Genomic DNA, 27,015 nt, shown 5'->3' with positions numbered 1-27,015 from the left:
CCCCCCCCCCCCCCCCCCCCCCGCCGGGGCTGACCTGGAGGGAGAACAGAGGTGCTATAGAAGCGTGTGCTCTTTCTTTGGAGGAAAGATGAAGCAGATGAAGCAGAGCAATGGATCTTCAACCAGCAGGGAGGGTTGAATGTGAGTCGGGTCAATGAATTCTTCCAGCTCTTGATACCCCAAAGTCTCGAGTTCGTGTGTATGCCCATGTATAGAATTGGACAAGCTAGCCCTCTCCGCTTGGGGTCGTGAACAAATTTGATCAAGAGACTCTTTTTGTTTGCATCTTTTGTGGACGAATCATGTTCATCAGCACGGGGCTGGCGTTCTGGGGGGCAAATTCCTCCCTCCAGCCTGACACTGCCATTAATCAGTTCCCTGGGTAGAGGTAGCCGACCAGGAGCATCCCTCCTGAAACATTATCAGCCGGCCCACGCCGCACCGTTTTATTGACGAGATTATCGTCAAAGACAACACACAGAAGATCAGCAGAATTTAGACTATACAAGTTAGGGGCGCCCCGCTGGCTCAGTCAGTAGAGCATGTGACTCTTGATCTCGGGGTGGGGGGTTCAAGCCCCAGGTTGGGCGTAGGGCTTACTTAAAAAAAAAAATCTATGTAAGTTACAAAAGGGATACTTACATTGGACCAGAAAACCTGGAGAGGGGGGTTCACGGTTTTATAAAGGAGGAAGGAATTACAAGTCAGTATCAGAAATTGCCTATAAACTATTCTAGGTTGTTTGTAGTTTTGTTTACATATGTTTGTAGCAAAATATAACCCATACCATAGGTTCAGTCATGCTCAGTGCTCCCCATTATCTTCGTGACGCCCTGTATTTACAGCCTCCTCCAGGTGTTGTCATAGAAACGGCCCCACCATGGCCCTTCCTGCCTCCCATCATCAGGCATCGCTCCTTGACTGGAGCTGCTTGGAGGTCTCCTCTTTAACCTTTTCAAGCCCAGTAGTGTGTGGGCTCTGCATTCTTTTCCAAATACGCAAAAGCCACCTGTTTGATAATGTGGTCCAGAATCTTGCTGGGGCTCAGTGTCAAGTTCACCACTCTGTACTTGCTGGAATCCACCCATATGTGCATCTATATTTAGTTGCCACCATCAACATTTTCCATCTCTTACATGTTTCGCCAACTTTTGTGTGGGCTGTTGCTTTGACCTTGCAGTGAGGTTCTAAGCATGCAGGGGGCCCAAAATAAATAATTCAAAGATCCCCTGTTCACCGCAGTTGTTAACCTCTCCAACCTATTTCACCTCAGCTGTGGGTGGGACCCGAGCCGGGCATGCTAGGGAGAGAAAAGGCTCTTCTCCCAAATGTCTGGTGGGCAGCAAGGTAGCCAGTGGCTTTTGGGTGGCCGAGGGTCTTACACCTGCCCCTCGGCAGAACCGCCCCCCCCCTGCAGAGACACAGCGGGGCCCATTCTCACGAGGTGGGGTGCAGGCTGTGGGATGGGGACTGGTCACAGATGCCAGGGCCACAGCATTCTAGAAGAGCCCCACCCTTTAGCTGCTTGAGTGGGACAGATTGGTGACAGGGGCTATTCCTGGGAGATCCAGAAGAGGGAGGAAATGACACTGTGTAGATACCTCCTGTTCAATAATTTCCTCCGTAACATCTGCTTAAAGTGAATCTCAAGGGCAGATGAGCAGGGAGAGAGGATGTTACAAAAGGTGAGCCCTCAGGGGCAGGGGAGCATGGCGAGAAGGGCCTGAGGATAACCCGGTGACAATGGCATTCTTGGAGCTCTGGATATGGATGGTCACACGTTCGCGTCTGGCGCAATGTCCCCTCTTGAGGCGGTGGGGTAGGAGAGTGTGTGGTGCAGCCAGCCTGGGCTTGCCAACCGCGGGGGGCTAGGGCCCAGGTGGGTCTTATCCTCTCTTGTAGTCCCAGGGCCTAGAACCATGCCTGGCACACAGGAGGAGACCAAAAAGTATTTGTTTAATCCATGACACTAAATAGGGTGATGTTGCTTATAGCACAAAGCAAGAACAAGACAATAAACTCGTTGATCCCCTTTGAAGATGGGAGGTAACGAACTCATTTGGGAAGTGGTGCATGAAAAGAAAGACTCGAGCCTTTATCTTCCCTCCCTACATAAACCCTACCGCAGAGTGGAACAAAAAACGTTATGAGGGGAAGATTCATTTTATAGAAAGCATTCCAGCTAATAAATGAAGAGCGAGTGACAGGGTTGGGACGTCAACCTCTTGCATCCACTAATCAATCAGCGGGTCTAGGCATTGGTTACCAATTGGATTAGCGTCCCAGGCAGAGTGACAAGCAGACAATGTGTGCTTCCTGACGACCCACGCGACACCACCTCTGAAGGAGCTCGGCCCAAATAATCGAACCTGAACCTGATCGAGCTTCTTGTTCTAACTTCCAACTGACAAGAAATCTAGGACAAGACAAACACGAGGGAAAAGGGGAGAAAGAGGAAACGGGGACCTTATCGATTTTAAAAGTCTTAAGAAACATATTAAGTAATTGCAAGGAATGAATTTGAGTTTGATCCCGCTTCGAACAGGTGCATTCTTCTAAAATGTAAAAAAAAAAAAAAAACCACGAAGAAGTATTTGCTGACGAGTGAATGATGGGAAGGTGAAGGGGAGAGCTGTAGCTTGACGTGCTCAGGGACTGGCCCAGGCCACAGGGCAGCCGGACTAATTTTAGTTCCCACCTGCTGGTGGAAACAGGGCTCCGAATATTCTGCCAGGCTTGATTGGAATTAGTATCTGCTCCATTTCAAAGCTGCGAAAAACTGGGTGGGAATCTTCGAGCGAGCGAGCAGAGACCACATCTGTCTTCCTCGCTGCTGTCTTCCCAGTGCCTAGGAAAAAAACATGAGGCGCATAGTAAGTACCCTGAAATACTCGCGGAACCGGGAGAGCCGGATTCTCGCCCTGCCCATGCCACGAATTTGCTCTGAGACAGGCAGCTGATTGCGGCTTCTCTGGGCTTCATTCACGTAGTCTGTGATTAGAGAAGGAGCCCTGCATTTCCCAGAAATCTGACCAAGCTTAAGTCGGGATCGGTTCGTGGGAATTAAGTGACACGAACACCACGACGCTTCCCGCCTCACACCATTAAATGCCCTCCTTGACCGCAGGAGAAGGACGACTGCCTTTGTCCAATCATCAGGCACGGATGGGCCCCGGGTTTTCCTGGGAATTTCAAGTTTGCTTTCTGTTAACAGGAAAGGGACCACATTGACCCAGAGGCATTTCGGTTTGTTTCCCCCCTAGGGAGCCAGCTGAGTGAATGTGGAGCTCCCACCTGCCAAGGCAGCGTAAGCTGGCTGGAGCTCATTAAACCAAGGGGCGAACCGTCGGAGCTTCTCGAACTGCTCAGCAGCTGAGTGAGCGAGTTCTGGCCCAGGGAGCATGCTCACGGGGGTTTCCTTAGCTGAGCCTCAAGGTAGGTCCGACTCTGTATCCAGAAGCAGCTCCCCGGGTCTCCGATCAGAGGAACTCCCAAGGAAGAGGGAGGATCACAAAGCCCTGGGCCGTAGGCAGGGCAAGCAGTCCTGGTTTCCCCATTTGCGGAAACGACTATAAACCTCCCGCCCCGCCCCCCAGCCAGGCACCAGCCCCCTGTTTATTTGTGGGCTGGGAATGGGAGGAGGGCACGGTGATCTCAGCAGACCCCTTGAGGGAACAAGGACACCCTTTGGGGATGGTGGTTTAACTACAGCCCACCAACAGGCTTATTTCAAGGCTAGTCATCAGGTCACCCAGAAAAAAACCTTTGTAGCTTCCATGGGTTCCGTTTGAGAATGTGTTGTGGGATCGATCCCCCTACACCAGGCTTAGGGAGGCTGCAGCCTGACGAGTGGCCCAGAGCTGGACCCTGGAGGCGTCTTCGAGAGTCAAGGGCAGCTCGAATCGATAGTCCAAAAGGGAACATTAAAATGGAAGAAGGTGTCAACATGAAGTGGCCAAGTTCATTGGAAAGCTCAGACAGGGTTAGGAGAGAGAAAATGTGAAATTTGCCCAGCAAGTGATCGGTCCTGACTTACCCCACTAACTGGAGCGGAACTTTCGTTAAGGGTTACCTTCTAGTTTGGTGATGGAGCATCACGTGATTGTCTGAATTGTGCTTGCTCCAAACTGATTTCTTACTCCGTTCGCTTATTTATCATTTGGTTTCGACCCCATCTGCTTCCCCCAAAGGATTGGAGGTGGCTTTCTTCCCTGGTTAATTTTCAAAGCAGAACCATTTAGAAAGACCTTTTCACACTGCTGGCGGCGTTAGGAGCCGGGCCCCAGCTCTGGTGACTAACTATTCAACATGACGCGTATTTATGGGGCACCTGTGTGCAGAGCTCTGTGGGGCTACCAAAGAAAGAGAAAGGCTGTCTCTGTCCTTTCTACTTGGCCCCATCTACTCCCGGGGCCTCGGGAACATTAAGGGGTGGGGAGCAAAGGTGAGAACCTCAGAACAAAAGGGGATATGTGGCAATTAGGAACTAAGGAGTCTCCTATAGAAACTGAAAGATGGAGGGGCCCTTTTAGAGATCACCACCTGTGTTTCCCAAACCGAGGTCAGCCGACCCCCAGGACTCCCAGAGAGTGTGCTGGGGTGGGGTGGGCTTGCAACCCCAGGAGAAACATTATGTCTTCTTTACTTAAAGATATTGATTGGCAGCGAGTGGAGGCAGGGAGAGAACTCTTTTTTTTGTTGTTTTCTTTTAGACCTGTCATTATATTAAAACAAGCACATACACGCATTTTAAAACTGAAAAGAGGAGATTTTAAAGAAACCCCCTGCTTTTAGCAGACTGTTTCATATTATGCTCAGAGCCTGCCTCCCCCCGCCCACCGCCCTCCCCCTTCGGGGGCACTCGTGTAAGCTTTTGGTGATATTTCCATGGGAAAATTTAAGAAGCTTTAAGACGATCGTGCAACCCAGCGCTGTCCAATAGAAATACAACACGTGCCACATGCTCAATTTACATTTTCTGGGCGCCACATTAAAAAGACAAAAAAGCCAGGTGAACTGAATTTTTGTAATACATTTGCTTTAACCTGATATAACCAAAATATTATCATTTCAACATGTAATCAGTATTTAAAAAACTTACTAACGGGATTATTTACATTCTTTTTCTCATACTAAGTGTCTGAAATCCAGTGTGTATTTTCCACTTTGCGCACAGCCCAATGCAGGCTGGCCACATTTCCGTGCTCCACGGCCACACGGGGCCGGTGACACCTCCCCTGGACAGGGCTGGCCTCTCCTGTTCATTTTACAGAGGAGGACATAAGGCCCCGAGGTTCCAGTTTCCGGTCTACCTTATTTTCCCTACAAACCTTTGGATTCTTACCCCAGCCCTTTTCTCCTCCTTTACGGTGTGACTGTTCTCTTACTTGGAGAAGCAGGAGGACAAACAGACGCACTCGTGCGTGCAGCACAGACACCACCTTTCCAGCCCCACACAATCCAGAATGCTCTACGCTGTGGCCTGGTGCCGCAGGTGCAGCCTTCTAGGCATCCGAACCAGACGTTCCCAGCCCTGGTTCGAAAGGAACAGGTGCCCACGGGTTCACGCGTGAAGCCCGCTCCCCCCGCACACACACCCCCCTCCCCCCCACCGCTCCACACACACGCTCATGCATTTTAAAAGAGGCCTTCTGGAAATTGGAGCTTCATCCCAGCCCTCGATCGCAGGAAGCCTTCCACACTAGGACTTTCAAGGTGGAGTTGGTAAATGCTATGACACTCCCCTGTGTGTCATTGTGGAAATAAATGAGAAAATACAGTGAATATAAGGGAGGAAAGGAAACTCACCCACAGTCCCTCTCCCCAAACATAATCACAGCTCATAGTATTTCCTTCCTGCAGGAGGCCTTTGGATGGACCTCAGACACTTCCAAGGAGGCCCAGCTGTGACCGGGACCGTGGAGGCAGTCGGGCTCCCTCGGTGCCTTGCCCACAGCGTGGGCTGCCGGCCAGGGCTTCCTAAGGAAGCAGAAGCCTCCCAGCCCCTTCCCACAGGACTCCCCTCCTTCAACTCATGAAATCGAACTGAGACTCTCCCCTCTGCTTCCTTGCGGCCTCCAGTGGTGGCTGAGGCCGGCCGGGTCCTCTGCAGGCCCGGAGCCCCTCGGCTCGGGCTCTGAGCCGCTGAAGCAGGAAGCCCTTTGGTGGGGACGTGCATTGTCGGCCTCCTCCAGGCAGCGGAGGCCTGCGGAGGTTCCTTGACCTCAGCGGCCCCAGGCTGACCCCCTGCCAGAGGAGAGGAGCCCGACTGCCAAGAATGCAGTGGAATCCCGCTGAGGCTGGAGCCGTGGCCGAGAAAATGTGCGGAATGCCATTTGTTAAGACACACTGGCCTTTGCACAGAAAAGCTCTTTGGGCTTCAACAAAGGTAGGACGTATTGTTTCGGGACTAAGGGTCTGATCCAAGTTCACTTCGGTCTGTCTCAAAAGAAGGACGCCAGCTCATTAAAAGCAGCAAAGTAGCGGAGCTGCAGAGATGACTTGAACTTGACAAAGTTCCCACCCTGTCTCCATGTCAAATCTCCTGTTCAAAAAAAAACGACGACAAAAAACTCTTGGGCTGTTCACAAAAGGGGTTATTCTTTTAAGGATCAGTCCACTGATAGACAGTGTAAGGAAAAGATTTTGAAATTACAATTATTTAGAAAATTATTATTATTATTATTTTAGAAATGATCGTTATTATTAATTTCCACTAACTTGAGGAGTTCCCATTTTGGCGATGGGGGAGAGAGTGTGTGTTGGGGAGAGGCACCTGGGGAATAAAATCCTAACTAGACTGGAACTGCCTAACATTTGCCTAATACTTTCCAGTTGACACACTGTTCAATAAAATCACTTTTTCATATATTTAAATAAAGTGAAAATAAACAAAAACACACAAAAATAAAGTGTAACCCTGGGAATAAGCAGAGAAGTATGGGCTATTATTTTGGTGAAATAGGGAACTGAGGCCACTAGGAGGTAAAGAGATAGGCCTCTGCTGAGCAGGCTTAGAGAGTAAGGATACTGTTAATAACACACCCATCATCATCATCACCATCATCATCATCATCCTGTCAATAATATTGGTTTCAGAGGTAGAGGTCAGGGATTCATCAGTCTTATATAACACCCAGTGCTCATTCCATCACGTGCCCTCCTTAATGCCCATCTCCCAGTTAGCCCATCCCTCCATGCTCCTCCCCTCCAGCAACCCTCAGTTTGTTTCTTATGCTTAAGAGTCTCTTATGGCTTGTCTCCCTCTTGGGTTTCATCTTGTTTTATTTTTTCCTCTCTTCCCCTATGACCCTCTGTTTTGTTTCTTAAATCCACGTATCAGCGAGATCATATGATACTTGTCTTTCTCTGATTGACTTCTTTCGTGTTCTAAGGGCTTGGAATGCATTTGCTTGTCTCACTAACCACGATCCTATGAAGGAAGGTATCATTACCCTTCGCGTTTTATAAATGAGGAAACAACAGCATAGGGATGTTGGGTACCTTGCTCGAAGTCGCACAGCTAATATGAGTCCGGACATGGATTTGAACCCGGGACCTCTGCAACTCCCGATTCTGGTTCCCCTCGCCCTTTGTCCTCAGCAGAATGGAAAGAGCATCTAAGCAAGGACTCTGGTCCATGGTGGCCCTGTCACGTGCGGCCCCAGCGCATGTTCCTTCTTGCAGCGCTTACCGGGTGATGACTGTATGTACAGGCTGTGTGCGTGGGGGGGACATGGGTGGTGGTGAGGAGTGAAAGAGAGGCGAGCTTCAAGAAATGTAGAGAAGAAATTTTCTTCTGGTAAGTGTATTTATTTATTGCTCCTGTCCTCACTGTGTTTATGCTCTAGGGTGAGAGACAAATGTGTGAACATCCAATGAGGTGGAACGCGAAAGGCTCAAGGGAGGTATTGGTAACCTGCTGGGGGAGCTGGCACCTCAGCTTGATGCACGAAGGGGAGAAGGGCCAGAGGTTTGAACGGAATGCTGAGGAAGTTAACTTTTACCTGTAGGTGATGAGGAACCGTTGAACAATTTTGAGGAGAATGACAGAAGGACGTGACGTGCCCTGCTTTTTAAGGAAGAGGATAGGAGAGTCAGGGCTGCATTCCTTCTGGAAGCTTCTGCGGAGAATCGGTTTCCTTCCCTTTGCCAGCTTCTAGAGGCTGCCTGCATGTCTTCTTAGTAAATGGCCCCTTCCTCCACCTTCCGAACCACAAGTACAGCATTTTCGAATCTCTCTCTGACCTCTGCTTCCATTGTCATATCCGCTTCTCTGACTCTGAGCCTCCTGCCTCCCTCTCAGAAGGACCTTGTGATGACATTGGGTCCATCAGGATAATCTAGGATAACCTCCCCAATTCAGGATCCTTAACATCATCACATCTGCAGGGTCCCTTTTGCCATGGAAGTTCACGGGCTCTGGGGATTGGAACCTGGGCATCTTCGGTGGAGGGGGGAGCATGACTTCCCCTGCCATGCCTAGGATCCCCGAAACCACCTATTCCTCAAGTAACTTACAGACGAAGGGGTGCCTGTCAGCTGCAATGATTTAGGTTTTCTTCCTGGCACTTGGTGAAACTGTGGCAGAGACATCATATGGGACAAGAGTGGTCTCTCCACGACTCTCCCCTGCCACTCACAGGGGTCTCTGACAATGAGACATGTCACTGACCTCAGAAATGAGCCACTCGGGGCCGCTGACTGGGCTACTGCTGAGCTCAGAAGGAAAGATTTAAGAATCGAGGGAACCTCAAAAGAGCTTAATTCAAAGACTTTCACTGAGCTGCTTTTTTTTTCTTCTTTTCTTTTCTTGGCCACAGACTTTGCTAGCTGCTAGAGATATAACCATGAATAAGATTTGGCCCGGCTCTCAAGATGCTCACGGTCTAGTGGGGAAGGCAGATAAACAATGCAGTACCGTGTGACAAGTGTCCCCGCGGCTGCATAGCCTCCAGAAAGTTGATGCCTCCATGAGGCCTTCGGGGACAGCTGTAGGGGCCAAGCTGACCCGATGGAAGGAGGAACCAATAAAGAGCTAACATACATCGAGAGCTCTACAATTAACCTAAGCACTTTACATATGTGAGCTCATTCGTGCCTCATAACTCTCATTATGCCCACTTTATAGACGTGGCACAGAGAACTTAAGTGACTTGTCCAAGGTCACACAACCGGCCAGTGGCAGAGCTGCGATCAAGGCCGACTGGCTTCAAAGACCATCTTTTTAACCACCCTGTGATACTCGGCCTGCTTGAAGATGTTCTGCTTGGGTTGGCTCCCTGAGGGGCTGGGATGACTGAGGTAGATCTCCAGACTAAAGCAGAACGACCCCTGACTTCAGAGTCTCTGAAAAATTTGTTCTTGGAAATAACCAGCTGGCAATTCTATCTGTGACTCTAGCCCTTGAGGAACCGTGGGAGTGCAAGCAGGTTTTCCTGTTTCACCAGAAGAAAACAAAATGGGAGAGGCAAATACAGTGGTGAAAAGAAAAATCCCCCCTGCTATTCCCCCTGAAAGAAAGCAACGTGCTTTCAGAACTCCGTGCACACGCTTCTCCTCTCCTTACGGGGTTAACGAAGAGTTGACTAGATAAATATCTTGATTCTATGCTGGACCCTCTAATTTAAACCCCATCCATTTGGCTTTTAGACAAGGGTTGAGTTAAAGCTTCTTTTGCTCTATGAATAAATGGTTTGCTGAGCAAATGAATGGTGTAAACCCAAATGCCTGGATGAATTAAAGAGAACAAATGTCTCAACCCCCCTCAAGCTCTGCCGACGTATACACTTACATAAAGAAATAATATGTTGATTAAAATCATTCTTCATCATTCAGCGGACCCTCCGAGGACTTCTATGTAATCGTCGTGTTAAGCTCAACCTAATGACTGTATGAAAATAACCTTGGAAGGAACTCGTGGGGTCTGGCGCAGTCCACCTCTGCTTTCGATCACCTCGTGTATACATATAATAAGCTTTAGGGCTTTAGCATTCCTTGACATTTAGTTTAGTTATTTTATAAACTGTCTTCAAAGGGGTCTTTAAAAGCCATCTTCCCCCCACCTCATATTTCATGGCATTATTTGAGCTTGGTGTGTTTTGAATATATTGCAGCTGAGCTTCTGGAAATAAAGTGGAAGGTTCTGAGTGGTGTAGTCTCTGGGGACTAGACGGGCCTTCTGTCCGACAAATACCTGTCTTTGGAGTCAGCCACCAATGGCCACCCCTTCTGTGATTCCCAGGCAGAACGGGCTGCCCGCCCGCATGCCGGCTGCACCTGGCGCGGACCCTGTCACAACACCGAGCACGCCGCCCAGCGCATGCCATGTGTGCACGTCTGGCTCCTTCACTTGACTCTTTTTTTTTTTTTTTTTAAGATTTTATTTATTTACCTGACAGAGAGAGACACAGCGAGAGAGGGAACACAAGCAGGGGGAGGGGGAGAGGGAGAAGCAGGCTTCCCACTGAGCAGGGAGCCCGATGCGGGACTCGATCCCAGGACCCTGGGATCATGACCCGAGCTGAAGGCAGTCGCTTAACCAACTGAGCCACCCAGGCGCCCCATCCTTCACTTGACTCTTAATGCCTCCAGGGCGAGGGCCCTTTCGAAGTTTATTCTAATGATTTTTTTTTAAAAAATGATTTATTTTAAAGTAATCTCTATACCCAATGTGGGGCTCGAACTCATCTCCCCAAGATCAAGAGTTGCATGCTCCTCTGACTGAGCCAGCCAGGCGCCCTTCTAAAGCTTTTTTTAAATTGAAGTATAATTGACATACAATATCCTATTAGTTTCAGGGGGTACATCATAGTGATCTGATATTTTTACACATTACGAAATGATCCCCACGATTAAGTCTAGTTACCATGTGTCACCGTAAAAAGTTGTGACAATATTTCTGACTATATTCCCCATGCTGTACTTTTCATCCCTGTGTCTCATTTATTTTATAACTGGAAGTTTGTGCCTTTTAATTCCCTTCATCTATGGTGCCCACCCCCACCCCATAACCACCAGTTTGTATCTATGAGTCTGTTTGTTTCATTTTGTTTCTAAGATTCCACATATAAGTGAAATCATATGATATTTGTCTTTGTCTTATTTCTCTTAGCATAATAGCTTCTAGGTCCATCCATGTTGTTGCAAATGGCAAGATTTCATTATTTTTATGGCTGAGCAATATTCCATTGTGTATATATACCACCTCTTCTTTATTCATTCATTTGTTGATGGGCACTTATGTTGTCAAAAGGTTTTTGGGTTTTTTTAAAGATTTTATTTATTTATTTGAGAGAGAGAGAGAGAGAGAGCGAGCGAACAGACAGGCAGAGCAGGCAGAGGGAGAAGTAGGCTCCCGCTGAGCAGAGAGCCCAATGCGGGGCTCGATCCCAGGACCCCGGGATCGTGACCTGAGCTGAAGGCAGATGCTTAACTGACTGAGCCGCCCAGGCACCCCTGTTGCCTAAAGCTTTTAACAACTATTTTAATTATGCAAGTAATACCTGAAAACAACTTCCTTGTAACAAGAATAACGATAAAACAACATCTCCTCTTCGTTCTCCTATTCCTATTCCCTCCATATTAATTAATTAATCATTAATTAAGATGGTAAATGTACTTAATCAAGTACAGTTGACCTTTGAACAACACAGGGGTTAGGAGCACCGACCTTACATGTGGTCAAAAATGTGCATGTAGGGGCGCCTGGGTGGCTCAGTCGTTAAGCGTCTGCCTTCGGCTCAGGTCATGATCCCAGGGTCCCGGGATCGAGCTCTGCATTGGGCTCTCTGCTCAGCGGGGAGCCTGCTTCTCCCTCTTCCACTCCCCCTGCTTGTGTTCCCTCTCTCGCTGTGTCTCTCTGTCAAATAAATAAAATCTTAAAAAAAAATATGCATGTAATTTTTGATTTCCCCCAAACTTTACTAAGAGCCTACTGTTCACTGGAAGCCTATGGATAACATAAGCAATCGATGAACATATATTTTGTATGCTGTATCTATTATATACTGTATTGCAATAAAGTAAGCTAGAGAAAAGAGAATGTTAAGAAAAATCATAAGGAAAAGAAAATCATAAGGAAAAGAAAATACATTTACAGTACTGCATTGTATTTATCGAAAAATATTCGCGTCTAAGGGGAACTGCGCAGTTCAAACCTGTGTTGTGCCAAGGGTCAACTGTATACAGTGCAGTAAGTATATTCACATTGTTGTGCAACAGATCTCTAGAACGTGTTGTTCTTGCAAAACTGAAAACTCTATGCCCATTAAACACTGTCCCCCACCTCCCCTACCCCTGGCAACCACCTTTCTACTTTCTGTCTCTGTGACTTTCACTACTCTAGCTCATCAGTACAACCGTAAATATTTATCCTTTCGTGACTGCCTTATTTCACTTAGCATAATGACTTCAGGGTGGCTCCATGGTGTAGCACGTGTCAGAATTTCATTCTTTCTTAAAGTTGAATAATATTCCACTATACGGCTATCCCGCATTTTGTTTATCCCTTCGTCTTTCAGGGGACTTAGGGGTTGCTTCCATTTCTTCGTTGCTGTGACTGATGCAACAATGAACACAGGTGTGCAAATATCTTTTTTGAAATCCTACATTAAAGTCTTTTGTGTATCTACCCAGAAGTGGAATTACTGGCTCATAGGGTAATTCTATTTTTAATTTTTTGAGGACCCACTGGACTGTTTTCCAGAGCAGTTGCCCCAGTTTGCATTCTGACTGACAAGGCACGAGGGCTCTGATTTCGCTGCACCCCTGCCAAAACTTGATGTTTTCTGTTCTGTTGATAATGGCCATCCCCATTGGTGTGAGGGGATAACTCATTGTGGTCTTGATTTGCGTTTCTCCAATGACTACTGATGTGGTGCATCATTGGCTATTTGTATATCTTCTTTAGAGAATTGGGTGTTGCAGTCCTTTGCTTATTCTTTTAAATTTTTAAAAATTTTTTAGAGGGGGGAGGGGCAGAGGAGAGAAAGGGGTGGGGGGCGGAGAGAATCTTAAGCAGGCTCCATGCCCAGCAAGTTGGAGCCCCTCGCAGGGCTAGATCTCACATCCTTGAGATCAAGACCCGAGCTGAATCAAGAGTTGGATGCTCAACTGACTGAGCCGCCCAGGCGCCCCTCCTTTTCTTGTTTATTTTTTAAAGATTTATTCATTTATTTGAGAGAGAGAGCATGAGCAGGAGGGGCTGAGGGAGAGGGAGAGAGAATCCCACGCAGACTCCACACTGAGCACAGAGCCTGCCTCGGGGCTCAATCCCAGGCCCCTGAGATCATGACCTGAGCCAAAACCAAGAGTCAGACACCCAACTGACTGTGCCACCCAAGGGCCCCTCCTTTGCCTTTTTTTTTTTTTTTTAAGTTTTATTTATTTGACAAACAGAGACAGCGAGAGAGGGAACACAAGCAGGGGGAGTGGGAGAGGGAGAAACAGGCTTCCCGCGGAGCAGGGAGCCCGACACGGGGCTCGATCCCAGGAGCTTGGGATCATGACCTGAGCCGAAGGCAGATGCTTAACGACCGAGCCACCCAGGCGCCCCTCCTTTGCTTATTTTTAATCAGCTTATCTACTTTTGTTGTTGCTGAGTTGTATCAGATTCATGATTTGCAAATAAGTTCTCCCATCACATAGGTTGCTTTTTTATTCTGTTGATTATTTCCTTGGATGCACAAAAGCTTTTAAGTTTGATGTAGCCCCATTTATCCATTTCTGCTTTTGTTGCCTGTGCTTTTGGTGTCCAAACAATATCCAATATCCAAACAATCATTGCCCAATCCGATGTGCTGACGCTTTTTCTCTATGTGTTCTTCTGGGCATTTAGCGTTTTGGGTCGTAAATTTAGGTCTTTAATCCATTTTAAGGGCAGGGTCAACATCATTCTTTTGTATGTGGATATTGAGTTTTCTCTACACCATTTGTTGAAGGAACTATCCTTTCCTCATTGTGTGGTCTTGGCACCCTTGGTGAAGATCATTTGACCATATACGCAAGAGTTTATTTCTGGGCTCTCTATTCTGTTCCATTGGTCTGTATGTCTGTCTTTATGCTGATAATGCACTATTTTAATTACTATTACTTTATAGTAGGTTTTGAAATCTGAAGTGTGAAACCTCCAACTTTGTCCTTTTTTTAAGTTTTGGTTGTTAAGAGGTCCCTTGAGATTCCCTATGAATTTTACCATTTTTTTCTAATTCTATAAAAAATGCCATTGGCATTCGGATGAGGATTGCCTTGAATTTGTAGATCCCTTTGGGTAGTATTGACATTGTAACATTGTGTCTTCCAATCCACATACATAGGTTGTCTTCCATTTATTTGTATCTTTTTTGAATTTCTTTTAGAAAAAAATGTTTTTAGTTTTTAGTGTACAAGTCTCTTACCTCTTTGATTAAGTTTATTCCTAAGTATTTTATTCTTTTGGATGCTAATGCAAATGAGATTGTCTTCTTAATTTCATTTTCAGATTGGTTATTTTTTAGCTTATAGAAATGCGATTGACTTTTATGTGGTAATTTTGTATCCTGCAACTTTGCTGAAATTGTTCATTAGTTAATGTGGAATCTTTAGGGTCTTTTACATGTAGAATCATGTCATCTGTGAGCAGATAATTTTACCTCTTTCTTTCTAGTTTGGATGCCTTTTATTTCTTTTTCTTGCTTAATTTCTCTGACTAGAACTTCCAGTACTATGTTGAATAGAAGTGGCAAGAGTGGGCATCCTTGCCTTTTTCCTGGTCTTAGAGGAAAAGTGTTCAGTCTTCCACTGTTGAATATGATGTTAGCTATAACCTTTATTATATTGAAGTAGTTTCCTTCTGTTTCTAGTTTGTTGATTGTTTTTTATCATGAAAGGGGGTTGAATTTTGTCAAATGCTTTTTCTGCTTCAACTGAGATGATCTGGCAGTGTTTTGGTCCTTCATTCTGTGAATGTGGTGGATTAGATTGATTGATTTTCATCTGCTGAAACTATCCTTGCATTCTAAGTATCAATCCAATTTAGCCATAGGGTATAATCCTTTTAATGTGTGGCTGAATTCAGTTTGCTAGTATTTTGTTGAGGACTTTTGCATCAGCATTCATCAGGGATATTGGTCAGCAGGGTTTTTGTGGTGTCCTTGTCTGGCTTTGGTATCAGGGTAATGCTGCCCTCATTGGATGAGTTTACAAGTGTCCCCTCCTCTGTGTCTAGATCCTTTTCAGGCACTTACAGAGGTGTATATATGTGCAGAAATCTGTAGTTTTGTTTAGGATGTTTTCTTAAAACTTAAATGATATCAGATCAGGCAGATTTATTTTGTTCAGTTGGTTTTCATGCAAGAGTCGGCTTGGAGAGCTTTTCATGGTGATACCTATCAAGTCCTCCCCATTCTTTTAAGCAACTACACAGTCTTCAGTTGGTATGTAATTGTCTCCTATGTCTCAGGCGCTGTGCTAACCATTAGGTGTCAGAGGGGGAAACAGTGTTGTGATATACCTGTGAACAAGACAAGCAAGACCTCTGCCCTCAGGGAGCTTACATTCTAGTTGGAAGAGGAAGACTGTAACCCACTTTGTAAGTCAATTTCTGATTATGGTAAATGCTATGATGAAAATAAAAGGGTCATGTAATGACATGGCCTGGAGATTGGAGGGTTCTTGAGTTGGTCAGGGGAGGCTTTGAGGAGCCATCCCTGTGACATGTAAATGTTTGTTGAGTGAATGAATGAATATGTCAATAAAATATTGACAGAATGAGGGCACCTGGGTGGCTCAGTTGGTTAAGCGACTGCCTTCGGCTCAGGTCATGATCCTGGAGTCCCTGGATCGAGTCCCGCATCGGGCTCCCTGCTCGGCAGGGAGCCTGCTTCTGCCTCTGACCCTCCCCCCTCTCATGTGCTCTCTCTCTCTCATTCTCTCTGTCTCAAATAAATAAATAAAATCTTTAAAAAAAATATTGACAGAATGAATAAATAGAAGTGAGTTGGTTTCTGGTAGGAACATGTTTATCATTCCATAATGTATATAGCTATAGCCTTCTATAGAGAGTTAACTGTCTGCCACGGGTAGGCCATGGGATGGGTAAGACCAGATGTCCCAAGGTTCAATGATGTTCTAACTCAAGAAGGAGCCATGTGAGTCAACTTTGGAGACCAGGATTTTTGCTGCTGGGTAATTTGAAGCTTTGAAGTTCACGAGCAGATGGCCTTCTCCTAAGGGGAGGGTTTAAGAGATGAGTTGCCACGAGTCTAGTGTGGCTAAAGTCACCTGCACACCACCACCTGGCAGAGGCAATTACCGGATGTGTACCAGCAGGGAAGGTTGAACTGAGAAAAAGGGATGAGTTGAAGGGTACAGGAAAAAGTGTAGAGTAGCTAAGTGGCATCAGACCTTCCCAGAACAGGGCCACCGCTGGAGATCATGGTATCAGCTCCCTCTTTTTATCTGAGGCTGACAAAGAGTGAGAAAGCCCCTGTTAAGCCTCCATTTTCTCCATCACTGAGAGGGACAGAGATAGGAGTAGCTCTGTCGGGAAGGTGGGAAAGCTATGGGAGCCAAGGAGACAGAGCTGATGTCAGAGCCAGAGACACCATTCTAAGTGACACTGTGGCCTTTTGGCACTGGGCAGATAGGAGTGGCTATGGACTGAGTGGCCAGCCCAGAGAATATCCTGTGGCTTTACCCCTAGAAGTGTGACAGTAGCCAGAGATGAGACTTCTCACTTGTCCAGGTCTTGTGTAACAGCACCCATGGGGATTTGGCTGGATTTTCATGAATCACTAACCTGATGGGGAGTTCTGATGTTTCTCTTTGGATCCCCAAAGGAAGTTACATATCCATGGAGATAGATATATCTTTTCTCTTAAAACTCACTTCATGACTGTGGCCCGTTAAACATATTCCCCCATAATCAGGCATGGATTCAAACCACTTGAAGTATGGCGCCATTCAAAAACCTGCAGTGGGGGCGCCTGGGTGGCTCAGTTGGTTAAGCGTCTCACTTCCACTCAGGTCATGATCTCGGTCCTGGGATCAAGCCCCTGCATCGGGTTCTGCACTCAGCAGGAGTCTGCTTCTCCCTCTCCCTCTGCCCCTCCCTCTGCTCCTGCTCTCTAGCTTGCTCTTTCTCTAAAGAAAACAAACAAACAAACCTGGAATGGGACCTGGGAGTCCTGCCTCCCAGCCTGTGACATTTTGCATACTTCCCAACCTCTCTGGACAGCACTTCCTCACCTATAACGTGATGAGGCCGGACTAGATGATTTCAACTGCTCCTTCCAGCATGAGATTCAATGATTAGATGACTTTCAAAAATGTAGATAGAGTCCCCTGGGGCCCGTGGCGATTTCATGAAAACCACAGAGGTCAAATAGGTCCAAGCCTCTTGGGTTCGGAGAAGGAAATGTAGGACATTATTTACAAGATTTGCTAGATCCTGAAGTAGTCGGGTTTGTCAAATATGCAGTGAAGAAGGAAATGAGAAACCCAAGATTAAACATGAAGGGACAAGAAGAAAAGATCAAAGCCTTGGTGCTTTCTTCCCCAGTTGCAAAGTGCAGCTGTTGGGACTTCCCCCCCAAAGCTCTGCCCCGCCCCCACCCCCCACTCCCCTCGGGCTAGTGGGGGCCGGCGCTTGAATGCAATGGCTGCATAAAGGCCAGAGAGCCGGGTCCTATTCAATGGCATTTCTCTACCCTTGAGGGACTGTGCTAGCAGCCAGTTGGATCCTGAATCTAAGACAGCCTCTCATCTAATCGCCCCTTTTCCTTTGTTTCTGGAGGATCAGGCTTCATTCCAGGCAGAGTCCCACAGAATAGGTGGGTGGGTGACTCTGGTGGTCAACGTTTGGGTTATCTTGAGTTTTTCCAGTTTGGGACTAATCTGCTCCCAATGATGTAGAAATCTACTTTCAAGGAATTTTTCCCGAATGTTTGGTAGTAGGAAGAGATGGCTGCAGAGTTGGATCTAGTTCTCTCCACTCCAGATGAAGCTATGGTAACATTAAACTATTTTGTCAATGCAATGGAGCCCAGAACCTAAAGGGAACTATATCTCTTACCCCTGCCACAGAAGTTAAGTGCAGGGAGCAGAAGTTTGGGAAATTGGGCTTTAATCTTTGCAATGATTTTTTTTTTATTTTGCAGTAATTAAAAAAAGAGAATAACAGTTTGGAATATTCTGCTTTTTATTTTGATGTCACTTAGTCTAGAATAGGCAGCCAATGGTGGGGCCCTCAGTAAGGACCCACATTCCATATAGGCCACGGAGTCTACACTGTGAAATTGAAGAAGGGGTGCCAAAAGGTCTGGGTTGTGGAGTTGCAAAACTTGCTCCTGACAAAGTGGGAGGCTGGGACCACCCGGACGACACCATGACTCAAAAGATTGGGTCCTGCCAAAGCCACCTGCACTCACCAGGGTCAGCTCTCTTTAGGGGAGGACTTGAGTCTGGGGCATGGTGGCCACAGGAAAGGTGAAGCCAAGGGGAGGGATGTGGGTGCAGTTATACTTCAGAGATAGTGCAAGTTCAGGTCCAGACAATCACAATAAAGTGAGTCAGATGAAGTTTTCGGTTTCCCAAGTGCATATAAAAATTATCTTTACACTATACTGTAGTCTCTTAAGTATGCAAATAGCATTATGTCTAAAATAACAGTGTACATACCTTAATTTAAAAAGAATTTATTGCTGAGAAATGCTACCCATCATCTGAGCCTCAGTGAGTCATAATCTTTTTGCTGGTGGAGGGTCCTGCCTTGATGTTGATGACTGCCGGCTGATCAGGGTGGTGGTTGCTGAAGACTGGGGAGGCTGTGGCCGTTTCCCAAAATAAGACAACAATGAAGTTTGCTGCATCGATTGGCTCTTCCTTTCACAAATGATTTCTCTGTAGTTTGTGGCACTGGCTGCTAGCATTTTACCCACAGAACTTCCAGAATCGGCATCCACCTTCTCAAACCCTGCTGCTGTCTTATCAACTAAGTTGATACAATAGTCTAAAAATTTTGTTGTCATTTCAATAATCTTCACAGCATCTTCACCAGAAGTAGATTCCATCTCAAGGAAACACTTTCAGGGCGACTGCATGGCTCAGTCGGTTGATCGTCTGCCTTCGGCTCAGGTCATGATCCCAGGGTCCTGGGATCGAGCCCTGCGTCAGTGCGGAGCCTTCTTGAAAGAGTCTCTCCCTCTGCCTCTCCCCCTACTTTTTCTCTCTCTCTCTCTCTCAAGGTAAAATAATAAATCTTTAAAAAAAATAGAATGGCAAATCCTTTCCAGAAGGTTTTCAATTGACTTGGCCCACGTCCATCAGAGGCATCACTATCTATGGCAGCTAGAGCCTTACAGAGTGTATTTCTTTTTAAAAATATTTTATTTATGTATTTGAGAGAAAGAGAGAGAGAGAGCATGAGTGGGGGGTGGGGAGAGGGAGAAGCAGGTTCCCCACTGAGCAGGGAGCCCGATGCAGGGCTCGATCCCAGGACCCCGGGATCATGACCGGAGCCGAAGGCAGACGCTCACCGACTGAGCCACCCAGGCGCCCACAAAATGTATTTCCTAAATAAGACTTAAAAATTGAAATGACTCCTTGATCCATGGGCCGCAGAGTGGATGTTGTGTCAGCAGGCATGAAAACAACATGAAGGTCATTGTCCATCGCCATCAGAGCTCTTGGGTGACCAGGTGCATTGTCAGTGAGCAGTCATGTTTTGGAAGAAATCTTTTTTTTTTTTTTTTTTTTCCTGAGTTCTCAACAGTGGGCTTATAGTATTCAGTAAACCATGTTGTTTGCAAATTGATGTGCTGTCATCGAGGCTTTGTTGCTCCATTTATAGAGCACAGACAGAGTCGATTTAGCATATTTCTGAAGGGCCCTAGGATTTTTGGAATAGGAAATGAGCCCTAGCTTCAACTTAAAGTCACCGGCTGCATTCGCCCCTAACAAGAGAGTCAGCCTGTCCTTTGAAACTTTGAGGCCAAGCATTGACTTCTCCTGTGTAGCCATGAAAATCCTTTCTGGCTGCTTCTCCCAAGGTAAGGCTGCTTCATCTACACTGAAAATCTGTTGGTTAGCGTAGCCTCCTTTATTAATGATCGTAGCTCGATCTTCTGGAGAACTTGCTGCTTCCCCTTGCCCTTTTAGGTTCTGGAGACGGCTTCTTTCCTTAAACCTCACGAACCAACCCCTGCCAGCTTCCAACTTGTCTTCTGCAGCTTCCCCACATCTTTCAGCCTCCAGAGAATTGAAGAGAGTTTGGATTTTGCTCTGGATCAGGCTTTGGCTTAAGGGAATGTAGTGGTTGGTTTGATCTTCTCTCCAGACCACTCAAACCTTCTCCACACCGGCAAGAAGGCTCTTTTGCTTTCTCCTCATTCATGTATTCACTGGACCAGCGCTTTCAATTTCCTTTGAGAACTTTTCCTTTGGCTGTGTAGTGCGAGAGGTCTTTCGGTCTAGTTCAGCCTTTGACGTTCCTTCCTCACTAAGCTTAATCATTTCTAGCCTTTTTTTTTTTTAAGATTTTTATTTATTTATTTATCTGAGAGAGAGAGAATGAAAGAGAGAGAGAACACATGAGGGGGGGAGGGTCAGAGGGAGAAGCAGACTCCCCGCTGAGCAGGGAGCCCGATGTGGGACTGGATCCAGGGACCCTGGGATCATGGCCTGAGCCGTAGGCAGTCGCTCAACCAACTGAGCCACCCAGGTGCCCTCACGTCTAGCTTTTGATTTAAAGTGAGAGACATGCGACTCTCCCTTTCACTTGAACACTTAGAGGCCACTGCAGAGTTAGTAGTAGGCTTAATCTCAATATTGTTGTGTCAGGGAATAGGGAGGCCAGAGGAGAGGGAGACTGGTGAGTGGCTGGTCAGTGGAGTGGTCAGAACACATACATTTATCAGTTAAGTTTGCCATCGTACAGGGCATAGCTCGTGGCACCCCAGAATAATTACAGTAGTGACATCAGAGATCACTGATCACCGATCGTCATTACAAATATAATAATGAAAAAGTTTGAAGAGTTTGTGAGAAAAAGTGAGAGTTTATGAGAAAAAGTTTGAAGAGTTTGTGAGAACAAAGCTTGTGAGAATTACCAAAATATGGCACAGAACCACGAAGTGAGCAGGTGCTGTTGGGAAAATGGCATCTATAGATTTGCTCGACATAGGCTCACCACAAACCCCCCATCTGTAAAAAAGCCGGTCGTGGTGGCAGACTCATTTATCTTTTTCCTCAGATTGGGCTGGGGAGACCTGATTGGGGGTGGGCCTTGAAGGCCTGGCCACACTGGTCTCCTTCCCCATTTCACCTGGGCCCGTCCTGCCCCCGAGGCTTTGGTCAGAGGATTCTCTCAGTTCTGACCTCTTGCTCTGGTGGCCTGTGTGTCCTTCCTCTGCCCTCCCTCCACTTCTGGTGCCTTCTGCCATTCATCCTCTTCTCCTCCCTCTTTCTTTGGCTTTCCCCCGAACTCGGCCAGCACCACCTCCCCTGAAGCTGGCCTGAAGTCTCCCATTTTTAGTGCCTCTACCAAAGCTGAGGATTAGGCGGGACCCAAGGGCTCCGAGTCATGGTGACAAACTCCCAATGAAGGACACTGTATATGTTCTGTGCTCAACAGGAATGTTGGCCTTTTTCTGCAGAATTGACAAACAATCCCGAGCCTGCGGAATTTGTCAAACGTAGCTCTCACCTCCTGCTGATATCCTCTGGGGCCTCACATGAAGACGCTTCTGACCATTGGCTCCCTGTCTCACTGCAGATGGGTTTTAATAAGGTCATGCTGTTGGTATTTTGTCTGTCGCAGTAAGATCTGTAGACTGCCCAAGTCACAGAGGGGAAAACCCCCCAAAACCAAATTAAGATCAACCTCATGTTTACTAGCCCAATGTGAATGTGCTTTATAGACTCCAAATGTGTAAATCAAGGTTGCCAACTCTTCATGCCTCCAGATGACTTCCCAAGCCCAACACTATCAGCAACTTGCTAGAGGTGACAACCATGGGTACGTTTGCCAAAGCGTGGTGGAAACGGTACTGTACTTTACGAGACCCCAGTCCTAGAGAGGTGGAGAGCCTATTGCCAAGCAATGCCCCCCCCCCAAAAAAAATCAGGACCCATGATGTGACCAGGCTGAGTGTGCTTACATGAACGGCAAGGGGAAAATATTTGAAATCGGGACTGTTGTATAAAATACAGGACATGTGTTTGCCAGAATTATGACAACCACTACTTTCTGTAAACCAAGGGAAGGGCCTCTGCAGGATCGCCAGGGACCCTTTGGAAACCTGGTCTTATTCCTACAGCTCCACGCCCCGCCCCCACACCCCTCCAGTCCTCACTCAGCTTTTGGGGTATTTAGAAGGCCTGGTCATCACTGAAGGCAAATGATAGAACACAGATTTTGAAAAGGACACCTTTGCTGTTGCCAACATCATGGGCATGGTTTGTTAGGGTTTATTGGTTTTGGACGAGGATAGGAAGAAGGAGGAGGAATGCCATTGAGCCCTTCCAGCTAGAACTCTGTGAGCCATAGGACCTGGATTCTGCTGGGCCAGCATCCTGCCAGAGCTAAAGCAGTCCCGTTCTTTCTCGGGCTTTCTCTGCCCACTGTTTCCCGGTGCTCGCTTTCTCGGCACAGACAGAGGCAAACACAGAGATTCTGAACGGTTTTCAGGCCCCTCCTGGATTCCTTGTCATGTAGTTTAGATGCTTTAAAAAAAAAAAAAAGAAGAGCAAAGTTGAAGTTTCAGAGAAGTTCTTATTTAACGCTGCATTGTAGACAAAAGTTTTCTGGTATGGCAGTGGGTTGGGCATAGACTAAAGGTCTAGAAAGTCTCTTCCACTATGACCGTCCTACGATTCTTTGATGTCAGGTATCCTAAGGAAGAAAAAAAAGTCAATGTTTTCTTCAGGGGGAAGAATTTAGTCATTTTATTCGTGTTTAATTGTGAAATGATGAAGATTATTGTAAACTTTTCACCCAGTCAGGATGTCACGCCTGCGCATCTACCCATGGATGTCACGCAGAGCACGTCTTTGTGAATATGTGCGACTGCATTGTGACAAGAACATGAAGTCTTGCCCAGGACGGGGGTGCTTCCTAAGAATCCGGTATTTCTTCAGATAAACACTAGGTGGCATGGAGAACTTGGTAAATAGAAAACACTACTATCACAAATTGGAAAACAGAGGATGACCCTCTCCTTCAACTCGCAGCCATTGTAAAATCTCCCCATCGAGGTTCAACAGAACAACATCAGCAATATGGGGGACGTTGCTTATTGACACGTTCCCAAGGAGAACTGGGCCGAAGGAATTCGCTCACAAAATCTCCTCGTAAAATCTTTTTCTTGAGTATCACTTTATAAACACGATGATAAATTCAAAAATATAATTGTTACCATGACCAGATTCCTTAATAGAAAACAGTCTATTCCTGTCAGTGCGGATGTGTTTTTCATTTGAGAAATCCGGACAGACTTTTCTCCTCCCTCTTTTCCTTTATGAAATCAGCCAAGGGAGCAGGGGGGTGGGGAGAAACAAAGCAGACTCTGATCACTCTCCTCCAAACATCCCTTTGGATGAAAAAGCAGAATTTTCCCTGCCATCTTGACATTCCCAACATGTTCACTTCCCTGCGCTAGGGGCTGAAAGAGGACTGACCATCTTTCCCATGAGGCCGAGTGGGAAAACGTAGGGAGCAGGGGTCCTAGCTAGAGTTCAATGGCTGGATCACTCCCGAGACTACCACATCCTCTCCTTTGCTTGGCACATCCTGGAGGGAAAAGCAAAGCTCCATCACACCAAGACCTTCTTCTGGCCTTCTAGTCCCCGAAGGTGCCAAAACACAGGCTCGAGTCAGAGGTAGAGGGTTTTGCTCCTTCGAGCAAAGGAGAGCAGCATCTTCCAGGTACAATTTCTGAGAAGAGGAGGCAGGCGCAAGGCCTCCGAAAGGCTTCAGCTATGTTAAGGGGAGCTGTCTTGTCATGGCTGAAACCTCCGCTGTATCAGCTTGAAATCTCATGCCTGCTTAGAGACCTGCGGCAGATGACCGAGACCCTCCGGGCTGGTCTTCTTAGGGACAGGGGTCAGGTGCCTGGCAATGCGAGTGTGTGGCTCTGCTCTGCCCTTGACCCGCTGCGTGGCCTCCCTGGCCCTCGCTGAGCCTCGGCGTTCTCATCTGTGAAATGGGAATGAGATGAGTTGTATGGAGGAGCAGATGAGATAGGAAGGCACTCTGAAGGCCATGTCATTACCACAGTGTCATTTTTCCAAAGCAGGAGCGGGAGAATCCGGACTGCACTTCTCTTGTCTTCTGAGTCTGAGCAGAAGCAGCAAGAACAGCACAGTCCAAGCACGAGGCCTGATCCCAGCAGTGCGAACCCAGATGACTGTCCTCCCATCCTGCATTTAGAAGGCGGCTCCCTGAATTTTTGCATTTTCTAAGTCTCTCCCTCTTGTTCCCTCACAAAGGAAATTCTGCGCCCAAGATCTCTTTTCAACCTGCTTTAAAGAGCAGATTTGTATCCGTCCACTTTTTGTTAATTAAATCATGTTTATCTCCACAGAGGAGAAGTTAAAACACACACATAGACAAGCAGAATTTAACAGGGGTTTTAAACTCGAAGGAATATTTTCTTTCTTGAGGGTTTTGGGGACATTGCATTTATTTTTATTAACATATAATGTATTATTTGTTTCAGGGGTACAGGTCTGTGATTCATCAGTCTTACACAATTCACAGCGCTTACCAGAGCACATACCCTCCCCAACGTCCATCCCCCAGCCACCCCATCCCTCCCACCCCCCTCCACTCCAGCAATCCTCCGTTTGTGGGGACATTGTATTTAAAAAACATTATCACCCGGTTGCATTTTCTCTGCAACTTTGGACATCTCTGTTTTTCTATTTCCTCTCTCTCTGGGAAGGAAGAGTCTGCTAACACAATTTCAGCAAGGATTATGTCCACTTTGTTAGTCTACAGCACTCCTCGGAAGGGATGGTCTTGTTTAAAAATTAATCAGGTAGGGGCACCTGGGTGGCTCTGTTGGCTCCTCGGCCCCTCCCCTTGCTCATGCTCTTTCTCTCTTTCTGTCAAATAAATAAATAAAATATTTTTTTAATTAATCAGGTAAATCCTTTTTTATAAAAACTACCACATCCAGGACGCCTGGGTGGCTCAGTTGGTTAAGCGTCTGCCTTCGGCTCAGGTCATGATCCCGGGGTCCTGGGATCGGGCGCCGCGTCGGGCTCTTGGCTCAGCAGGGAGCCTGCTTCTCCCTCTGCCTGCCGCTCCCCCTGCTTGTGCTTTCTCTCTCTCTCTCTCTGGCAAATAAATAAAAAAATCTTAAAAAAAAAACCTACCATATACTAAATGATCAATTTTGCAAATGTGGATTTTTTTTTCCTGAAGGAGATTCCCCCTTACCCCCTAACATTGTACGATGAAAAATTTTAAAAATAAAGCAAACTTGAAATATTTTTTTCAGTAACTATCCATATACCGTCACCTGGATTTGGCCGCCAATGTTGGACTGCGTTGGTTTGGTCATCTATCTATGGATCCAGCCATCCCTCTGCCACCCACTAATCCATCTTATTTTCTTGACCCACAAATGTGGGCTTGGGCCAATTCAGTTTGCTCAAAGTGAGAGCCATCTATTGGGACACTTGTGAAGCTTTCACTCGTTTCCTATTTACTTCAAAAGAAAAATCAGGACGCCTGGGTGGCTCAGTCAGTTAAGCGTCTGCCTTCGGCTCAGGTCATGATCACAGGGTCCTGGGATCAAATCCCATGTTGGGCTCTCTGCTCCGCAGGGAGCCTGCTTCTCCCTTTCTCCCTCTGCCTCTGCCTCTCTCTGTCTCTCATGAATAAATAAACAAACTCTTTAAAAAAGAAAAAAGCAAAATCGCTGTTCCCCCGAAGACTTCATTTTCCCTGGAGAGCTTGCTCTGCATAGATACGAAGACCGTGCCCTTGTGCTGTGGTCCAAGGATGAAGTGCAGCTGTGCTGATGGCCCGTTAGCCATGGCCCAGTGAGCCCAAGGTCAGACTGTCCCTGCTCTGTGCTGGGCCTGTGGCTCAGACTGCATGAAGAGCTTTCCGGGGCCCTGGTGCCTTAGATTACCACCTAGGTGACCCCACAAGTGACTGGCTGGTGGCATGTGTGTAGCATTCCTGCCTCTCCTACCACTCCGTTCTCCTTGAAGTCAAATTAATGTCGGTTTCACCATCATTTCCCTGGGTTAGCCATGGGCCATCCGCAGCTTGCATGCCCCAAACCGTCAGGGCTTTATTATTTTTATTGGTCTACAAGGATCGCTGGCCACCTCCCCTGGGGTGTTGCCTTTCATCCTCCACTTGTATGCTGTGATCTTGCTTTCTAGTGGCCCTTCTTTATCTTAACCACAAAAAATGTAGTATGTGCCCTCTGACTATCTACTCAGAGCTAGCCTACCCCCAAATACTCCATAAGTATTCTAAAAAGCTCGAAAAGTCCATCTTTTTTTCTTTTGGGGGGGAGTTGTTGCCTTACTGCTTAATATGTATTTATAAAGTATTCCAGCTTTATATGTATTTATAAAGTATTCCAGAGGCTATAGCCTCTGGGGAAAACCAACCTATTATAGTGTTTTTTGTTTGTTTGTTTTTTAGTTTCAGACATAGAATTTAGTGATTCATCAGTTCCCTATAACACCCCGTGCTCATTCCATCAAGTGCCCTCTTTAATGTCCATCACCCAGTTACCCCATCACCCCCCACACCTCCCCTCCAGCAAACCTCAGTTTGTTTCCTAGAGTTAAGAGTCTCTCATGGTTTGTCTCCCTCTGTGTTTTCGTCTTATTTCATTTTTCCTTTCCCTCCCCTATGTTCTTCTTTGTTTCTTAAATTCCACATATGAGTGAAATCATATGATAGTTGTCTTTCTCTGACGGACTTATTTCACTTAGCGTAAAAGTACTTCTTAATAAAAATTTTCACTGTCGCATTGTAATAGATCTCAGATAGGAGAACATGACTGA

At 46.6% G+C, this 27,015-nt stretch overlaps 1 long non-coding RNA gene across 1 annotated transcript; it reads left to right on the top strand.

Moving 5' to 3' along the window:
• Positions 1 to 2,741: 2,741 nt before the first annotated feature.
• Positions 2,742 to 6,765, top strand: LOC118011609. Its single transcript, XR_004679499.1, has 3 exons — positions 2,742 to 2,873; positions 3,264 to 3,435; positions 5,863 to 6,765. It is a non-coding gene; the product is annotated as an uncharacterized LOC118011609 (long non-coding RNA).
• The last annotated feature ends 20,250 nt before the right edge of the window (positions 6,766 to 27,015 follow it).

Source organism: Mirounga leonina, unplaced genomic scaffold (assembly GCF_011800145.1).
Source record: "Mirounga leonina isolate KUSES-001 unplaced genomic scaffold, KU_Mleo_1.0 Mir_101664, whole genome shotgun sequence".
Taxonomy (NCBI): Eukaryota; Metazoa; Chordata; class Mammalia; order Carnivora; family Phocidae; genus Mirounga; species Mirounga leonina.
The sequence above is the reverse complement of the archived record's forward strand: the minus strand, read 5'-3'. Positions and strand labels throughout refer to the sequence as shown.